Raw genomic sequence first — 9,526 nt, 5'->3', positions numbered from 1 at the left:
GTCAAACCCAAAAAAGTGCATATGTACTTACGAGTTTTAGCTTTGAATGATTAAGTAAGACTTGAGACTGATAAATGATTATTATTTGAAGGTACAAGAGACTATTCTGATCACTCGACAGCTCGACCCAGCTCCTCTAGATCAGTTAAACCGCGTGTGCCAGTATTTACCCGTATGACCCGTAAATCTTATAATTTCAGAAATTGATTATATTACCCTCTAGTAATGTAGTGTTATTATGAATTAGGTTCGAAAACTGTAGCAGAGCGTGGCGAGGCCAGTACTCAGTAGATCTATAGTTTGATCCTATTATTAAGGTGTGTTCCCTAAGTACTATTTAATTGTTTTATCTGTTTTGAAATATGGTACATTGAAAGCTATGATTTATTGTTTATTGATGGTTTATGGACAATGACTAATATATGACTATTGGTTTTCATTAATATACGATAACGATGTTTACTGATTTATGGAAATTATGCTTACTGCGTAAATAGTATTTTTGAAATAATGATTTTTGGGTTAGATTGAATTACGGAAGTATAACTCTGATCAAGCTGGTAAACCTTACGGACTTAATGGACTCTAGGGTAGGCTCACGAGCCCCAAGATGCTCTATTAGGTTGGCCCTCTTTGCTGTGTGCTTAGAGTAAGCCCTACGGACCTAAGGATACAAGCCCAAAAGCTTATCCTTAGGTAGGCTTCCTTTTTGCTGTGTGCTTAAGGTAGCCCTACGGACGCGGTTCTAGGGAACTGCAGTTGTTGTATAAGAGAAGGGATTTAAACTACGAGTTTCAAAAGTTAAACTTCATTATGATTTTATGATGATTTACTGAACTATTACTCGGTTATTGTACCTACTATGATTTTATTGTACTATTGGGACACACTGAGCCTAGCTCACTTTTCGAAAATATTTTTCCCCTTTCAGATATTGTTAGTTAGATACCCCAGATCGAGCACTTGGAGAATCAACATATATCTTGAAGTACATCTATTTGTAATGCTTTTATATTTCAAGTTGACTTTATTTTGTTAACATTGGCCTTTATTTGAAGTATTTGTTTCAAAAATGAATATTATTCCGCTATTGATAATTGGTTTATAGTGATCCAAATTCTAAGTCATGTTTTAAAAATTAAATTTTTAACTATTTAGTTTTATATTCATGAGTTAGGTTTTATCGTAATTTATTATATCCTTTTATAAATGTATTTATAATGTGATTTTACATTGATCAAATAAGGGTTTCGGAAAATGTCTTTAAAAATCATGGATGTGATCAGCTAGACTTAGTCGAAACGCATAGGCTGGGTCTAGGGGTTACTTTTAATTGGTATCAGAGCTTTTAGTTTTTAAACCTCGGACTGTGTATGAGTTCAAATTGAAAATACGTTTTTGAAATATTTTTTAAAAAAAACAAGTTACTAAGGCCATGTCACAAAGTTTTTTATGATTTAAATTGTGTTCGAGACTCTAAGTGCTTATCTAACCCTAGGTTTCATCTTCTGTAGTAAACACGAGATCCACCAAAATGAGTACTAGACGTGGACGTCGAACTAGACGTGGGCGAGGTCGAGTGGCTAGATTCGCAGACCCGATCGATGAGATTCGAGTAGATCCCCCACCTCCGATAGGTGATCCTGCTCCTACGACCCCGACGAATTTGCCTCATACTGCTGCTACTGGCATGACTACACCGATCATAGGAGCGACTGATATTGAGTCTGAGTCTACCGGAGTTGCTTTGGATGAGAATTTTGGCAGACAATTTCTGCAGTTGATACAGGGAGCGGTAAGAGCTGTTGGTGATGTATCCGAGGTTCCTATTTAGCAGACTTTAATTGCCAATGGAGTCAGAACTTTTGGGGGACAGATTGGTGAAGCTCCTACTGAAGCTGAAGATTGGCTCCAGGATACTGAGAGACGCATGGATCAGTTGGGTTTGGACCCAACTAAGAGATATCTGGGTGCAGTTGCGATGTTAGATGGCAATGGCCACACCTGGTGGGAGTCATTGGTCAGTAGTGTTTTGGCTGATCGTTTGACCTGGGGTTTTTTTAAGGAGCGCTTTCGGAGCCGTTTTCTGGGAGAGCGCTATTTAGCTCAGAGACGACAGCAGTTCCAGGACCTGGTTCAGGGAGACATGACCGTTTCTAAGTATGAGATCGAGTTCTTGAAGTTGCTAAAATATGGAGTCAGTATGGTACCTACCGAGAGAGATCGATGTCGTAAATTTATCCTTGAACTCATATACGAGCTACGTAGGCAGGTTGTGACCCATCAGGATGAGATTTTTGATGTGCTGGTAGGCAGAGCAAAGGATGTTGAGGAGGCAGAGACCTTGTTGATCGAGAGCGGCCCGGGAGATTTTCTGGCCCAAACGAGTTCTCCGCACGTCCTGGAAAGAAGACTCGTACTTCGGGTCATTTGAGAAGCAATACCAGTTCTAGGCCTTCACCATATTCACCCTCAGTTGTCAGTCGAGCTGGTTCTTCATTGTGGCCTCATGGACCCCTTTGTGAGTATTATGGTAAACGACACACAGAAGAGTGTCATAAGAAAATGGGGGTATGCTATCAGTGTGGATCCAGTGATCATTTTCGGAGGGATTGTCCACAGTTAGCTTTGTCAGAGCAGACCGCTACCCAGACTCCTGTGCGTTCTTAGACTTCAGTACAGACCCCAACTAGAGGTCGTAATCAGGGAAAGCTAGAGATGAGCCTGAGGTTATTGCATGTACATTTACTATTTATTCTATTCCATACTTTGCATTACTTGACAATGGTTCGACACACTCCTATATATCGAGTTCAGTATCTCGAAACCTTCATATTCCGATTGAGAACACTGATAATACTGTTACGGTTACGAGTCCAGTAGGACAGTCAGCGTTAGTGAATAAAGTACTTCGGCGTTGTCCACTGGAGGTTCAGGGAGAAATTTTTCTCGCTGATCTTATGGAACTTCCTTTAGAGGAGTTTGATTTAATTCTTGGGATGGATTGGTTGAATGAACACAAGGTAAATTTGGATTGCGAATACAAGAGAGCTACTCTGAAGACTTCGGATGGTCGGAATGTTGTGTTAATTGGTGAACGACGTGGCTATCTCTCCAATATAGTTTCAGCTATGGAAATTGATCGTATGATCAGGAAGGGATATGAGACTTTCATTGCTTGTATTTTGAACACTAAAGGATCATTGTCCACGATTGAGGAGATTCGTACAGTTAACGAGTTTCCTGATGTCTTTCCGGAGGAGTTGCCTGGGTTACCTCCTGATAGAGAGGCAGAGTTCGAGATTGAGACTTATCTAGGATCTGCACCTATTTCTATGGCACCTTATCGCATGGCTCCAAAGGAACTTAAGGAGTTGAAAGTTTAATTGCAAGAATTATTCGATCGAGGATTTATTAGGCATAGTACCTCACCGTGGGGAGCTCCAGTTCTGTTCGTGAAAAAGAAGGATGGGTCGCTAAGGCTATGTATTGATTATCGGAAGTTGAGCAAGATAACGATCAAGAATAAGTACCCACTACCGATGATTGACGACTTATTTGATCAATTGCGATGAGCTACTGTATTCTCTAAGATTGATCTTCGTTCGGGGTATTATCAATTGAAAGTTTAAGGATCTGATGTTGCAAAGACGGTCATTCGCACTAGATATGGTCATTATAAATTCTTAGTAATGTCTTTTGGTTTGACGAACGCTCCTGGAGCTTTCATGGATTTGATGAATCGTGTGTTCCGACCATATTTGGATCAATTTGTGGTTATCTTCATTGATGATATTCTGATCTATTCTCGTACTGAGGCAGAGCATGACGAGCATTTGAAGATCGTTCTACGGACTTTGAGAGAGCATCGTCTATATGCCAAACTAAGTAAGTGTGAGTTTTGGCTTCAAGAAGTGTCGTTTTTGGGGCATATTATTTCTGCGCATGGTATTCAGGTCGATCCAAGCAAGATCGAGGCTATTTTGAATTGGAAGCGACCCAAGAACGTCTCTGAGATTTGCAGTTTCTTGGGCTTGGCTGGATATTATAGACGTTTTGTCGAGGGCTTCTCGATCATTGCTGCTCCTTTGACAAAGTTGTTAAGGAAGAACGTGTCATTTGACTGGGGCGAGGCACAACAGGAGAGCTTTGAGAAATTAAATGAGGTTTTGACTCAAGCACCAGTGTTGATTCAACCAGAGTTCGGGAAGGATTTTACAGTGTATAGTGATGCTTCACATTCAGGACTTGGTTGTGTTCTAATGCAGGATGGTAAGGTAGTGGCTTACGCGTCCCGTCAACTGCGACCGCATGAGTGTAATTATCTGACCCATGATTTGGAGTTAGCAACATTGATTTTTGCCTTGAAAATTTGAAGACACTATCTTTATGGAGAGAAGTGTTACATTTTCTCAGATCATAAGAGCTTAAAGTATCTCATGACCCAGAAATAGCTTAATTTGAGACAACGGCGATGGCTAGAGCTTCTGAAGGATTATGATTGTGTGATTGATTATCACCCTAGTAAAGCTAACATTGTGGCGGATGCTTTGAGTCGAAAAGTGGTATCGGAGTTAAGGTCTTTAATGGCAGGATGAATTTATATGACGATGGCACTCTGTCAGCATGTCTGCAAGTTAAACCGACTTTGGTTGATGAAATTAAAGCTAAGCAGCCTCTTGATAGCTCCTTGCTATCATCTTTGAGCAAGTAGAGCAGGGGGTAATCTCAGATTTTGCCCTTGATCATGATGAAGTTTTATGCTTCAAAGGTCGCTATTGTGTGCCTGATGATGTTGAGTTGAGGCAGACAATCCTTAATGAGGCTCACAGTAGTCCATATGTTATGCACGCCGGTGGAGATAAGATGTACCAGAATTTGAGAGAGAGGTATCATTGGGTCGGCATGAATAAGGATATCTCGAATTTTGTGGCTAGGAGTTTGACTTGTCAGCAAGTTAAGACAGAACATCAACATCCATCAGGTTTGTTACAGCCTATTAAGATTCCTGAATGGAAATGGGAGCGTATTACTATGGATTTTGTTACTGGCTTACCTATGACTCCTTCGAAAAAAGATTCAGTTTGGGTGATTGTTGACAGACTTACAAAGTCAGCTCACTTCATTCCTGTGCGGGTAAACTATACTTTGGACAAGCTGGCGAGATTGTATATTTCAGAGATTGTCAAATTACATGGTGTTCCATTTTCTATTAATTCTGATCGAGATCCGAGATTTACTTCGAGATTTTGGAAGGCGCTACATACGGCTATGGGAACAAGATTGGATTATAGTACATCCTTTCACCCACAAACTGATGGTCAATCTGAGAGAATGATTCAGATTCTGGAGGATATATTGCGGGGTTGCGTAATTGATTTTTGTGGTAGCTGGGAGAACTTTTTGCCGTTAGTTGAATTTGCTTACAATAACAATTATCAGACCAACATTCGTATGACACCCTACGAAGCACTCTATGGGCGTAGATGTCGCACCCTGATTTGTTGGACTGAGTTGCGTGATAGGAAGACTTTGGGACTTGAGTTAGTACGAGAGACGGAGAACACATTCAAATTAATCCGGGACTGTCTGAAAGAGGCATTTGATAGGCAGAAGTCTTATGCAGATCAAAGAAGAAATGATATACAGTTTGAGGTTGGAGATCAGGTCTTTTTAAAGGTATCCCCGTGGAAGAAAGTACTGAGATTTGGGCGTAAGGGTAAGTTAAGTCCAAGATTTATTGGACCTTTTCGTATCATGAAGAGGGTAGGACCTGTTGCATATCAGCTTGAGTTGCCTTCCCAGCTTAGTCGTATTCATGATGTCTTTCATGTATCAATGTTAAGGCGATACCGTTCAGATCCAAGTCACATCATTCAGGTTGAAGAGGTAGAGCTGAGACCTGATTTATCATATGAGGAAGAGCCCATTCAGATCTTAGAAAGGGATGAGCGATTTCTTCGAAATAGGCGAATTCCAATGATCAAAGTTCAATGGAGTAATCGAGGCCCCTCAGAAGCTACTTGGGAGACATTGGAGTTGATGGAGGCTCAGTTTCCTCATATATTTTCATAAGGTAAATTTCGAGGACGAAATTTCTTTTAGAGGGGAAAATTATCACACCCCATAATTTCATTATAATATAATAAATAAATATATCTTATATCACTATAAATAAACTAATAGCACTATAAATAAAATAATAAGCATTATAAATATTATAATAGCATTATGAATAAAATATAATGAAGTGGGAGACAATGTCATAACCACTTAGTTTTTTATTGTAAACATTAAATGGTGGGTTTATATATTATTAGGAGATAACCCATTAAATCTGAAGAAAAAAAAACCCTCTCCTCGTACAGAACCAAAAACTGATTTTTTTCAGTAAACCCATTCTTGATATCATTCAGCCTGTTTTCTTCGATCGGTGGTGCGGTGCACCGTCGTGTCCTTCAGTATCAGCAACAACCATCGGTACAACCCCGACTAACCCAGTTCCGAAATCTATCACAGATAGACTGAATCGAGAAGGGAAATCGACACTTAAAACCCCGATCGTCGTTTTAAGTTTTGTCGATTCTGGCCATTCCAACAACTGTCTTGTTTTGTTCATCCGCCGTAGGTAAAGTCAGATCGTTTAATTTGGATAATATTTCAGTGTTTAGATTGAAAACATATTATAGTTGGTGTTGGTTTAGATTGTTGATAAATAGTTTTAAAAGAGTGATAAATACGTAATTAATTTCGGTTATGGTGTTATTTTCATAATTATTTTTAAAAAGGGTGTTATTTTCGTAATTACTTTTAAAACGGTGATATTTTTGGCAATTATTATTAAAACAGTGATATTTTGGTAATTATTGTTAAAACGGTGCTATTTTGGTAATTATTGTTAAAACGGTGATATTTTGGTAATTATTGTTAAAACGGTGATATTTTGGCAATTATTGTTAAAAACATTGATATTTTGGTAATTGTTTAAAAATTGATATTTCTGTAATTTTTTACTATGGACTATTGAACCCCTTTGACCATAACTTTGACCTGTTTTAAACGGCCATTAAACGACATTTGATTTTGTTCGAGTATACCTATTCTGACATTTTTCGACGTGCCGAATCCGTTTCTCCAAATTCAAAACCGAAGGTCTCCAAATCATCATTCAAACCCGTTGACTTTGACTTTGACTAAAAATTCGAATTTTTGAAAAGTCATACTTTATGTTTTTCGACGTCCTAATTCCGATTCCGTAATCTGTTTAGTCAAATTCAGACACTAAAGTCTCCAAATTGATAGTCAACCCCGAAAAAGTGCATATGTACTTAAGAGTTTTAGCTTTGAATGATTAAGTAAGACTTGAGACTGATAAATGATTATTATTTGAAGGTACAAGAGACTATCATGATCGCTCGACAGCTCGACCCAACTCCTCTAGATCAGTTAAACCGCGTGTGCCAGTATTTACCCGTATGACCCGTAAATCTTATAATTTCAGAAATTGATTATGTTACCCTCTAGTAATGTAGTGTTATTATGAATTAGGTTCGAAAACTATAGCAGAGCGTGGCGAGGCCAGTACTCAGTAGATCTACAGTTTGATCCTATTATCGAGGTGTGTTCCCTAAGTACTATTTAATTGTTTTATCTGTTTTGAAATATGGTACATTGAAAGCTATGATTTATTGTTTATTGATGGTTTATGGACAATGACTGATATATGACTATTGGTTTTCATTAATATATGATAACGATGTTTACTGATTTATGGAAATTATGCTTACTGCATAAATAGTATTTTTGAAATACTGATTTTTGGGTTGGATTGAATTACGGAGGTATAGCTCTGATCAAACTGGTAAACCTTACGGACTTAATAGACTCTTGGGTAGGCTCACGAGCCCCAATATACTCTATTAGGTTGGCCCTCTTTGCTGTGTGCTTAGATTAAGCCCTATGGACCTAAGGATACAAGCCCAAAAGCTTATCCTTAGGTAGGTTCCTTTTTGTTGTGTGCTTAAGGTAGCCCTACAGACGCGGTTCTGAGGAACTGCGGTTGGTGTACAGGAGAGGAGATTTAAACTACGAGTTTCAAAAGTTAAACTTCATTATGATTTTATGATGATTTACTGAACTATTACTCGGTTATTATACCTACTATGATTTTATTGTACTATTGGGACACACTGAGCCTAACTCACTTTTCGAAAAAAAATTTCTCCTTTCAGATACTGTTGGTTAGATACCCCATATCGAGCACTTGGAGAATCAACATATATATTGAAGTACATCTATTTGTAATGCTTTTATATTTCAAGTTGACTTTATTTTGGTAACATGGGCATTTATTTGAAGTATTTATTTCAGAAATGAATATTATTCCGCTATTGATAATTGGTTTATAGTGATCCAAATTCTACGACATGTTTTAAAAATTAAATTTTTAACTATTTAGTTTTATATTCATGAGTTAGGTTTTATCGTAATTTATTATATCCTTTTATAAATGTATTTATAATGTGATTTTACATTGATCAAATAAGGGTTTCGGAAAATGTCTTTAAAAATCATAGATGTGTTCCGTTAGACTTAATCAAAACGCATAGGTTGGGTCTAGGGGTTACAATTTTAATAAAACATTAAATTAGTTATTCAAAGTATTAAATATGCTTTGGTTCTATCAAAACTCATTTGTAAATTTTTGCTTAGATTCCCTGAAAATGTAAAAAAACAACTATGATAAAATTCTTTTGAAAAACACAACAAAGTAAAAAAGATAAAGATAAAGATAACAGTATGAGAAACATTAATTAGACAGGTTGAGTTGAAGACTTGGAGTGAGAGGCAGAGGGGTGAGTGGAGCGGAATTCGATCTTGCAGCTGAAGCACAAACCAAAGGATTTGCGTTTCTTGCTCATATGGTAAGCTATTACCAGAAGCAGAATAGCTATTAATATTCCCGCCGCGATCCAAATAAGGGTTGTTGAAGAACTGCCGCTATTTTTACTAAACCACGCATTCGGATCACTGCCGTCGGCATATGAAGTCGACATTATCAACAACAACAAAGAAGAAGAAGAAGAAGAAGAAGAAGTAGAAGAAGTAGAAGAGGAAGTAGTAGTAGTAGAGTGTTTATTTGGCAGCGACTGGTATTGTTTTCAAGTTGAAGCAAAGTGGGTTGATTGCTTACATCATACTGTTATGTACCATGTTAACTCAACTTTAGATTCTTAAAATTTGAAACCCTGTTTATATTATGTATATTTTCACTTTTATTTGAAATCCTTTACGTGTTTTATAATTTATATATTTCTTAAAAGTCGAAGAAAAAATGTTCAACTTTACGTTTCCTCCCCCCCTCCTTTCATCATTTCATTTTTAAAGTCGTCAAAATAAGAGTTACACATTCTAATACTACTTTAGAATCATTTATGATGCTAATACAGTTACAAGTGCATTTTAACAGTTTTGAAAGTTGTCTGTGATTTCTATAAGAATAACGGACGGTGACAGTAGAGTTTCC

Source organism: Hibiscus syriacus, unplaced genomic scaffold (genome assembly GCF_006381635.1).
Source record: "Hibiscus syriacus cultivar Baekdansim isolate YM2019G1 unplaced genomic scaffold, ASM638163v2 tig00110216_pilon, whole genome shotgun sequence".
NCBI classification, from domain to species: domain Eukaryota; kingdom Viridiplantae; phylum Streptophyta; class Magnoliopsida; order Malvales; family Malvaceae; genus Hibiscus; species Hibiscus syriacus.
This window is presented reverse-complemented; position numbering follows the sequence as displayed.